Genomic DNA, 12,044 nt, shown 5'->3' on the forward strand with positions numbered 1-12,044 from the left:
ATTTACCGTGGATAGGATCGATAACAGTCTCGGTCATGTCAAAAACAATGTGAGGTTGACCTGTCTTGAGTGTAATAGACGCAACGGCGCTAGTTAAGACCACGCGGGGGTAATTGAGTATCGTTAGGTATCACTTGTAGTTGCTCGCGTGTAAATCCGCGCTGAGGAGCAGTTGAATCCAGTCTATAGATCGGTGGTCTACCAGTTGATCGTGTTATCGTTGATATGTTATGTGTGGTAACACTCCAAATAGGATCGGTAGCCCTTTTTTTACCGCCTTCAAGCTCTCCTGGTTCATATAGATATCTAACAGTGACATCGCCAAGAATCGGCTTAGAAACGCTATTTATTTTTAATTTTCCGGGTATATACTCGTATTTAATCGCGTCGCTGGGCTTCATGTTGATTACTCGGGTAATCTCGTTATTTAACGCTGCAATTACACCTGGCAACCTTTTAACCCATTCACGAGATCGTTTTTCTTGGATGAATTCCTTCGCGTATTGATATCCAAATAACCGTTCAGCGAGAGTCCGATTGAATCGTTCAACAATTGCCTGATCACGATGTAGCGCAGTATGACCTCGTCGTATCGCGACGCTATGATGTTTCAGCGTTGATAAAACAGCGCCGCGAAATTCACTACCAGGATCAACTTGTAATAGATTTGGCCAGCGCAGAGGACCTCTTCGATAAATCCGCTCAAACGCATCGGCTACTTCAGTTGCTGACTTTGTTTTCAACGGTTCCGCTTGTTTGTATCGACTCGCAACATCAACTACGGTTAGCGCGTATTTGTAACCGTTGTCATGCGGCAGAAATAGTATATCAGCCTGATGAACTTCATTAGGTACGCTGACATCAAAGCGCGAGAAGTTGATTTGTTTAGGCGGTGGTAGATAGATTTGCCATATAGCCTGTTTGGATAACCAATTAGCCGCAGTGGTCTTTGTTACCTTTGCAGCGCTTGCAAGCTTACCAATTGCGGCCTTCCCCTTCCAGTATCCTCTCGGAGAATAATAGATGGAATCCATCGTTTTTCTTGGATGATTGTTATTAATTACCAGTGCCAATCATTAATTTACCTTTCATAGCCGATTTTACCAACCATGAGGCCAATTTTTCTTTGACGGATTTATCAGGAATAGCATTTAGCGCGTGAATTAATTTTACATCCGCGATATGACGCTGTTGCAGATCGCTACTTTTGTAAGCAACATCATGAGCATGACACGCCTTATCGATAGCGTTTATTGGATACTCACCGGGTTTGGGCTGATTTTGATCATCGAGTCTAATATCTAATCGTGTTCCGGGGCCACAGTAGTTATATCCTGGGAGGTGTTTTTCTCCTGGATACTTTGCCCACGGTGTTCCGGGGAGTTTTGCCAATTTGGCTGCGATGTCACCTCCTCGCTTTTTTTTAAAACATCTCCGGGTCTAATAGAAATAAATCTAAATTTCTTTGTACCGCATTGTACACACTTACCAGTAAGCGCCGATCTGTTATTTCTTGTCGTAACGGTTGTCATATCATTTGTGCCAGTACGCACTCTACACTTCACACAATATAGATCCATAATTTATGTATAGAGATATGAATATAATTGATTTTTCGGCGACTAAAACAAGAGAACCAGTTAAGCATGTTGCAGCGTTACCAAACTCGATCCGGATGATTATCATCGGACCATCTGGATCCGGCAAGACGCAATTGTTACTCAATTTAATAATGAGATGGATGAAGTGGGATAAGTTGTATTTGGTTGCTCCTAGCGTAGATGATCAACGATGCTACGAGGTGTTGAAAGATTTCAACGAGAATGCATCAGCGATCGCTAAAAAGAATGTTATTGAGTTTATTACGGATATCAATGATGCACCGGGTATTGATGATATTGATGGCGACGTTAACAATCTAGTCGTGTACGATGATGTTATGTTAGACAATCAAAAGAACCCAGCTAGGATATTTTCCAGAGGCAGGCATAAAAACACTGACGTGATATATGTCACTCAACGATACACTCAGATTCCAAAAGTAATCAGAGATAACTGCAATATTCTTGCTGTATTCAACGGCGTTGATACACACACGCTACGAAATATTTGGCAGACATGGTGCGGCGGTGACATGGACTTTAATGTTTTTCGAAACTTTTTTAGTCATGCTCAGTCGACCCCACATGGATTCATAACGATAAATTTACATGATCCTCGGACACGATATCGTATCGGACTTGACCAAATATTCGGTTAGTTGTAAATAATTTTCATTGTAAATAACCTCTTAGCAGCAGAGGGGGCAATGACATCGACGCGGTCGTCGATGTGCTTACCGGACGCTGACGACACTGGGGATCGGCGCGCAGAAGGTGTTAATTAAACCAAATGACGACGCGACGATCCCCCAACGACGTCGTCGTTTTTTTTTTACCAGGCGCTGACGACACTAGATCGTTGAGTGCAGAAAGTAATAATTAAGCCAAATAACGATTGGACAAAATGTCCGATTCGCCCCCTCTGCTGCTACTGTCTCTATTTAGGAATTTTATCAGAGCACTTTTGTATTTCTCGAGAAATTAATCTCTTTGATTCAGTCATTTGAAGAAATAAGATCCAGTCCAACTGGACACTACACAATATACAATTTCAAGGTACTAGATCTTAAAACAACTTATAAAATCATCCCAGTTTCAACTTGACCTCAGGTCACAATTCGCATTTTCTATTTTAAAAAAATACCTAATGGAAAATGACCTTTTAAAATGATCCTGATGTTTACAAAACAATAACCTGGATTATGCATAGTTCACTTAGGAAATTCCAAAATGTGGACTGAGATAAACATTTGCTTCTATTAATAATAATATTGATTTGAAACCCATGCATATCGAGAATAATTTAGCTATGCATTAGTTGTCTACAATGCATAAAATAAAACTCAGTTTTGGACAAGGTCAAGTCCAGCACAGAATGTTCCCTTACACTAGCATGTAACAAAATAAAACTAAGAAAGCAAATTAAATATACATAACAATAGGAAATGTAAAATATGAACTCATGGCAACACACTCCCTTTTGTTTTTCTTTTGGATTTAGGACGAATTGTTTCGTTAGCAAGGCAATGATGATACCCTCGTAAGCGTGATCGAATAATGACACCGTCTAGATATCCACGTCCACCTGGTTTCAAGATGATTTCTTTGGGTTTGAGTAACGATTCTTGGGTCAGCTAGTTGTGTCCAAGCTACTATATAGAAAATATTTTTCTTCATGACGAATGTGAATGATGCCTTGTAGTAACTAATGTGCAATCATAGAAAACCATCCTTAGATTCCCTTGAGACCGATGGCATACAGTGCGCGAATCATTTTAGAAGTTGGATGAGATTGAAATCTGTCAAAGAAGAAAGATGTGGATGGTGTTTTTATATAATTTTTAGACAGACGAAAAAAAAAAGAGTAAATAAGTATGTGGCAATTGAGTGGTATCGTCGTTAGCATACTTCAGCCAAGGTGTTCTAAACTGCTTAGCCATCACTTGAAATTGATATTTTTCTTAGACTTTTGAACATCACGATACGATGAGCATTGAGACTGAATATTGCGATGCACTTAACTTTGTTAAATAAATTTAAGTAATATAAATAATTCTGGCATTGCAATGATGTCCTTTTCGTGCAAAAGCAAATGGTCATTTATTCTTTATTTTCTAATAACATGTCATCGAGTGATGACAAGATGTGTTTGACTAAAGTCAGACACCATCCTGTCGTTTTCGCTAGGAATTCATACTACAAACGAAACTGAATTTCTTTTCATTTCTTTAGTAATAACTTGTAATCAAATTGCTACCCTTTGGAACACCCAACGATACGTTGTCGAAGACGACTGAGCAAGTGTGATTTTGCGTTCGATCCAACGTTTGACAAATTAGGTAAGTTATGTCCCATGGTAGACTCTGAGAAAGGAATCTTCAGGTCTCAATAAGGAAAACAGGTGGGGCATCCGTGCAATAAATATCTGAAATTCGTTCATGAACTGGATTTTCTCAAATATAAGCATCCACAGAAAAAGATCAAATCCTCTTTTCTCCACTGTTTCTAGCATGTTATATCTACTTGTTTTCAGTTTCACTTAAGTAATGTAACTATCGCAAAGCTTTGGCTGAATATCGACGGCTGTATAATGATAAGAACGAGAAAGCATAATGGCTAGTTTATTCTCAGGTACTAATCTACACTCTTGTCAATCGTTGAAGATTCATACAAGGGGTCAGGTCGTAGTCATGAACTTCAGACACATGAGGGAGCACAACGTGTTCCAAACGTCATGAACCGTTTGCATTCAGAAAATCCGTGCACAGTCTCTTTCGACAGGTCTGCGTGTTCCAGAAGGATTTCTACTTGTCTCCGTTGATTGTCTCTGTCCATTGTCTAATGCTTTTCCAGAATCATTTCAATTCTGGTATATATTTTTCTCTACATGAGTTCGAGCCACCATGATGGCCCTGGCTAAACACATCTGATCTTGATGATTGTTAATTTGGACGACACTTCGTTTGATACTGGGAGACTAATCCGCTTGTTAAACTTTGCTGAGTACGCCGCTCACTGAAGGAGGAAATATGTGTGTCATATGAAGAGTGGTTTGAAGAGTGATTTTTTCCATCGGTAACGTCGATCATTTAATTGCTATACGTGATCGTTGATCCACTGATAAACTTTGCTTTGACCGTCGCTTACGAAAGGAGGCGAAACATGTGTCATATGAAGAGTGGTTTTTCCATCGGCAAAGATAAATTCGTCATTTAGTTGCTAGACGTAATCAAATTTATGGAAGATTTTTGAGGAAGTTAATTCCGCAGGTGTACTAAACTCGATGTAATCAGGAGATTTAGAACTGTCGTGAGTAATGAATAGTCGCAAACGACCTTGATCTTTCGTTTCAATTCTTATAACACAGAAGCTAATAAATGTATAGAGAAGACGGCTGCTTTTTCTGCAGGGACTTATGATGAAACTCTTTAAAGTTGAACGTATCAATGTAATAAGTTCTAAATGTTTTTTAAGTCACTTTTTGAGTGGTTTAAGCGTGAAAATAATATCAGTAGTGGGTTGCATGTCAGACCCATATTTGGCATTCAGGGAACAGGTGTCATCAAATAGGAGATCACAGTCACGTCATGTAACCTTGTCTTCGCCTGTAGTCTCCTCAGATTGAACAGCTTGTCACTAGTCCGGTATATAATGTTAATTACAGTACTATAATCACGATGCGATGCGCAAGACGATTCAGCAGAATTCTGAGAAGCATTCTGGCTGCAAGAAGATGCCCAGATGGTTGTCACAGAACTGTATGGTGCCTTTCTGCTTGTACAAGTGGGCGATGGATGCACCCCTGTACCTCTGGGGTATAGTTCAATGAGTCCATATTGACTGGAAGAGTTCGGTAAGTTTATATGCCATGTATCACGTCCGAGACTCGAGCTTTGTAAACTTCCGCTGGTGTAGCGTCTGCCTCATGTGCTTTGCCATTTGACTGCAGGTCAATTACTATCACAGTTTGAGTCAGCATTAGAGAGCAAACCTATGCTGATTTCCACTCTTGCAGGTCGATCTATTACCTCGTGGCATGATTGTTTAAGGACTATGCTGTTGAAGTGTTCTGCCCATCTTTGAAGTGTCTTTTCTTTGTCAGAGAGTAGCGTGTCACTGTCACCACTCAGTACTAGAGATGTTCCTAATGACCGTGACCCGTAAAATGTCGTCAAAGCAACATAAAAGTTAGTCATGTTATTCCTGTATGCGTAGGACTAGATTTCATGTGTCTTACTGCTCAGCCGTTTGTCTTGCAACTATTTGGGTTTGCATTGGACAGTCCTCTTGACTTTGTTGAAGGCTGGCTTCATAGATGACGAGGTGCTAATTTCTAAGCATGCCTTTTGCAGCCGATGTTTCTTATTCTTAAGTCTCTGTATTGAAGCTTCGTTCTCATCAAACCAACCGTGATGTTTAAATGTTGGTGGAGACCAAGGTTTCTGGATGCTATTGAGTACGCAGAGTCTCTGAATGATCAGTTTTCCTCGATATTCTCCGAGTGTATTTCGACTGTATCCATTTGGCTGTGCAGTATTCCAACAAATGCATGTTTCAAATTCTTTCGCATCAATTGTCAAAATTGCGCCTATTGGACACTTGTTTTGCCACGTGGTAATATGATAGGCTGAATCCGGATATTGTGCTTGGACATGATGCGCCCGTGGTCAGTTCAGTATTCTGCACTTCTCATGCCCTTCGTTACTCGGACATCCTGCCTGTTTCTTGTCCTGACGATGATGTTGTTAATAAGATACTGGTGCTCGGAACGTGGGTGCATCCAAGACCTCTTGTTGCTATTTGGTAGGCGGAACACTGTGTTGGTGATTTGAAGGCCGTGTTCAGGGCATTTCCTCAGCAGGAGGAGTTCGTTTTTTGTTGCATTTGCCAGCATCATATTTGCCAGTGACACCCGACCATGTCTTGTGATCTGTTCCAGCTCCAGTATTGCAGTCTCAAGGATAAGAGTATGTCATACTTTGATGCTCCTGATCCTCATAACGTTTTCCTTGATCTCATCTGGGTTGGTCATGGTATGTGCATATACACCGATGATAGTTGCGTGTCTTTTTCCTGACAGTGGAAGTCCATTTGCATTAGTGTGTCATTCACATCCTTTGAAGGTTTGTAAGCGTACTGGCCAGCTATGATTTGATGGTAAACCCAACATTAGCTTCTTGTTGCTCTTCTTTATTACAACCATCCCAGATGAATGTGTAACAGGTTCCTTCTTTGATGCGTTGTCCTTCCTCATATTGAATCTGGCCAGTTCTGTACCAGCTAGAGCTGTTCTTCTCTCCAGTCTATCTGCTTATGTACTATCTATCCATTGGTGTGCGTGCATTCTAGGCACCAATGGTATGTTACGTCACTTTGGTCTTCTTGCAAGGTTTTGTGCCGCTGAGGTGGGATTCCCGTCAGCCGCGGTATGCTGATCAGGCTTAAAGTGAAAGGGACAATGTTTAGGGCACCTTTGCTTACCCCATCCTCTTGCTACGGCGATGAGTAGTGTGATCCTAAAAAGGGCTGCTCATTCACCTAGGGGGCTGCCAAGTGCGACCGCTGCTTCGACCCAGTGAAAAGTGACCCATGCCCTAAGCCGCATGTGTGCAGGTCTAGAATTACAACTCCCAATGTATCCACACCCGCTGCTTTGCAGCTCTCTAATCGCCACAGGACTTGAAGGAAACATTTGGTGGGGAAGGGGAGTAATGTCATGACTTGCTAGTGAGTTGGATTTAAGTGAGGGAAATCTGCGCATGATTGCCTTCATTCTCTCGCCCAGGCTTGTCTCAATCCAGTGGCACGATGGTATCGATACATCTTGAGACTTGTCCGGAAGCATTGGATGGCCATCAGTACCAACTGTACCTGATATGATGCCTTACGCTGTCCACATAGCTCTTGATCCAACAGAAAAGACTTACCAGAGGGAGCCAGGTGTAGCTGTCTACTCTGGGTCAACAACAACAGCTAGTACCTTCTACTGCTAGCTATGGTAGCAGGTACTGCTTGACCTGAGTGGATATATATCAGGGGTGGGCAAACTACGGCCCGCCAAGGGCTTTCATGCGGCCCGCCAAGGGTTTTTATGCGGTCTAGAAACAAGGCATCATTCGCACTGACTCTGTTTATGTTACTCTGTTTATCAAATAAATGTGCTTCTTTTGAAGTTTAAGTTTTCAAATATTAACAACATTTTAACAACTGAAAATTAATTAGATGTTTTTTTAGAAAACCTTTTGTTTTTGCTATTTCAAATATTAATTATTTTACTTAATGAACTATGCGGCCCGCGACAAGGTGTAAATTTGTGTATGCGGCACTTGCACTGGAAGTTTGCCCACCTCTGATATATATATATATATATATATATATATATATATATATATATATATATATATATATATATATATATATATATATGTATATAACTCATCTACCCAAGAGAATACAGAGAATACCCTTGTGCAGTGTTGTGTTGTTGAGTTAAAACATAAAGATAAGATGCTGTGCTCTATCAATAACTTTAATATATACAAGTGGCTACTGTGAGGTCTTGACACAGTGCTATCAAGGGGCAACACGCATGTAGATAGTACCAGTGGAACTATGAAACTATGATGACTCATGCACAGACTGTTCTGATTGGTCAGTTACACGTGTATAATGCTACATTCAGTTTCAGTCTGTGATAGATCACACTCTTCGTCAGACAGTTACTAATTAGTAGGTGGCTCTAGAAAGGACCGTTTGGGTCTTGAAAAACAAGCATGGATTACATAACGTAGGCTGTAAGTACCCTAAACCTTTCCAATAGTTTCTGACGATGAGAGGGGGAGAGAGATTTGCATTTATTAACGTAACTTTAACACTTTTCCAGTCACTTCTCTAAGATGTCTACAGTGTGGCAGCTTATAGTGATGTCTAGCACTGGGGCATCATACCGCAGACATGTTTCATCATATCCCAACCACACACATTATCCTGACATCAGGTAGACCAGTTCTAACATTATCCTCTTAATGCTGAGCGCCAAGCGAGGCAGCTGCTAGTATCATGTAAGTCTTTGCACGGCTCGGCCGGGGTTCGAACCTGAGAGGGAGAGACTGGTTAATTGATATTTCTTTTTTCCTCCATTTTCTGAAGCTTTGTAGATAAATTAAATAAATGCAATGTAATACATAGAATCACAAAAATAGTGGATTTGTTACTTATGAAGTCCAGTGAATAACTTCTAATAGCAAACTGATCAATAAATTAACCCCAGTACTAAACTAGATAAATTACAATATGTTTCAACGTTTGAAAATAGAACTACACAACAAAAATAATATCCTACTCACTTTTCAATTCAATGCAAGGAAAGTCAGTGCGTGCATTAAATTTTGGTTGGTAAAACGAGAACAGTAAATTGAAAACCAAATATGCTCACACAACATTGACATTGGACTGTACAGTATTAAAACTGTCTGGGTACCCGCTTTTAGAGAGAGTGAGAGAGATAGCGTTAAATCTAGGACGACAAAGACGAACAACTGAGGCTGTCACGTTTACAGAAATGTTGGCATAGGCGTTAATGCTAACTAACGTTCATATTCCAGATTTGTTCATAAATCTTTAAAGAGAAAATTAAGAAAGATCATGCAACTGGTCGCTTATAACTTATAGGCGAGATAATTTGCAAGTTTCTGTATTCTGCCTCTGAGGGAACATTATCGTGGGAATAACATTTGTGTTCTTCTGTTTTTCAAAAGTGTAGTCTTTGAATACATATTTCGTATCTTTTGGTCTTTCATGTATAACTGACTGTTTAGGAAATATTCGTACCAGGACATATCCATTTCAGCTGGATTTGCAAGTTTAAGTTTTATTTTTGTTTTAATCTTCATAACATTTTTGCTATTAAAGCAAGAAATCAATCTATATTCCAGAATACATATCGTCTTGCTCAGGTTTCCTCATATACGTAGCGGCAATTGTTCTGTTTGAAATTCAAGCGGAAGCTTTTAAAAACTAAACATGTAAATAGTGTCATCAATTAATCTGAATTAATTTGGAAAATACTTAAGTTCGGACTTATTAAGGTGTATTTACTTTTCCTATCAGTATCCCGAAAAGAAATTACACTGCACGAAGTGACAATTCAAGCATGTAAATGGATTAGTTTGTAAGAAATCGTTTCAAGACAGCGTTAGTGACCGTCTTACTCCATTCAGCATTGACAATATATAACACACTTCCTGGTTTGTGAAGCCAGCGTCTGTTCCTATCCGTGTATATTCCTACCCTTTTCTCTCCTAACACTGTACTACTAGGGTTGTGGGGATTATAACGATGGTTGGGGATGCTAGTTTTGTTTAAAAGCGTATTGTGCGGAAGTTATAGGGGTAGGGGTTTTACTTTGTTTATTAGGGGATATTAGAGTAGTTATTGGGTCAAAGGGAAGTTAGTTTTGTTTATTGTGGGTTTAAATTCTATTTTTATCATCCTTCTTGTACATCCGACCTTGTGTATTCAGTAGATGAGTGGGTGTTGTTTAATAGATGTGTGAGTGTTGCTCATGAACTAGCAAATGTCGCGTTGATCGGTAGGTGTGTGAGTGCTGGTCGTTCATACTGCGTGTTGATTAGTGGGTGTATCTTAACATCATTTTATTCCTAGACCTCATACAGTTCCGTCATATTTAGCTAATGGTCTAGTTTAATGGGGTCAAAATGGAGGCGTAATGTTAAATTCTCATTGACTCCATAGTTTTCACCAGACCCATTAACATCCCATAATATTAAACCTATGGACATTTTTAAAATTACATTTCCCTTTACCCCAAACCGACCCATTATGGTAGATCTACGGACTAATGATAATTCGTTTTGACGCATATCGACCCATTGCATAGCGGCCTAATGTTAAATTTCCAATGTCCATATACCTGTTACTTTTAACGGTTTTGAGAACACTTGGAATCTATGTTTCTATTTACAATATTTGTAATTGGGCCTTATAATACTGGTTTGAACACTGCAGAATTTGTGACAATATATGATCAACACTAGTTGTATTCCTAAAAAAATGTACTTTGTATGATAAACTCTTTCCTTCAGAACCTTTCTCAGTACTGTAGTTTTTCTCAGGGATTACATAGTTGTCATAAACTGGCTGGATAATGGTGTGCGTTCGTAAATCAAGACCACTGATCTCGTTTTCAGGATCCTCTGCAATAATGACAACCAGTTCGTTACAAGTGTTACAGACTTCTTCCTAATTTGATATAAGTGCATCGTTCGCCATTACTAGATTATGAGTATAATTAGTTGTACCCTTATTGGACCAGAAATCAGTTAATTTTGTTCCAGCTGAACCTCTGTCAAAGAAGTACATCTTGATAGATTTTAGTTTTAATTTTGTTCAGTAGTTTCTTTGAGTTCTCTATTTGTTCCAGCTTTTATTTGTTTTGTGTGTTAACATTTTCTGAACAAAGCTAGTTTATGATTTATTGCGTGTAATGGTATCCAAACATACATAGAGCGTTGTGTTTTTTCTTTTCCTGTCAGTCTTAGGGAGGTAGTTACTGAGTCTTTTATCCATTTACCACGTGCCCAATACACATTATCAGTGTCATCAAATATATGCTACAGAAAAAGGGTATTCGATTTAGATCATTCTTGAGACTCACACCCTAGCCCCACCAACCCCACCCACCTCCATATTGAAAACAGAGGCATTTTCATTTGGATTTCATGTTTAATACTGTATATCCCTTAATCGTGGTGATACTCACCATTTAGTGGCAATTAGCTGAGCACAAAGAAATGGTAATTTTGAGCTGAATTATCTGTCAGGCCAATAAATAACTTTCTTATCGAGGACATGTAGAAGAATATCAAATTTAGAACGATTATTTTTTACATCATCGGTCATTTTAGAAGCGAATGAACATCCGTACAAGCAGTCGTCTACAACATGGTACATGTAAATCAACTTTTATATCTATCTACCCACCCACCTTCATGGATGACCGGAAAAATAAGTGTGTAGTAAAGTAAGCCAATAAGTGACAGATATCGTACCGGGGCCAGAAACATACCACGGCAGCTGACCCATCCTGGTATGGGCAGGATTTGAACCCGCGCCCTTCTGACAGCTAGTCCGGCACGCTAAGCAGTGAACCACCACGGCTCCTCAAGAAGTAACAGTTCATAAGATGATGAGAAAATTAATTTGAAATCATTCGCAATTTTTTTAAAAAAAGAAATTCGGCGTTGCGTATTAAACTAGCATATACTGTCAACAAAAATGGAAAATATTTTCTGTACTTGTTTCAGTGAAGATAACTATATTAGAGTCAACACCTTGTTATGTGGAGCCATGACGAAAGATGACAAATAAAACTGTACTTAACAAACAGTTTGTTATCGTCTTTACGTGATTTATGGCATATAG

General features: G+C 39.4%; 1 protein-coding gene across 1 annotated transcript in view; it reads right to left on the reverse strand.

Moving 5' to 3' along the window:
• LOC149797810 (uncharacterized) overlaps nucleotides 1–11,790 on the reverse strand; it is an 85,800-nt gene extending 74,010 nt beyond the window's left edge. The window contains exon 1 of the mRNA XM_089962798.1: nucleotides 11,689–11,790. The gene's annotated coding sequence lies outside the window, so the exon portion shown is untranslated. The remainder of the gene's footprint in view (nucleotides 1–11,688) is intronic.
• Nucleotides 11,791–12,044: the final 254 nt, after the last annotated feature.

This window comes from Sinohyriopsis cumingii, chromosome 6, assembly GCF_028554795.1.
Source record: "Sinohyriopsis cumingii isolate HCF-2022 chromosome 6, ASM2855479v2, whole genome shotgun sequence".
NCBI lineage: Eukaryota > Metazoa > Mollusca > Bivalvia > Unionida > Unionidae > Sinohyriopsis > Sinohyriopsis cumingii.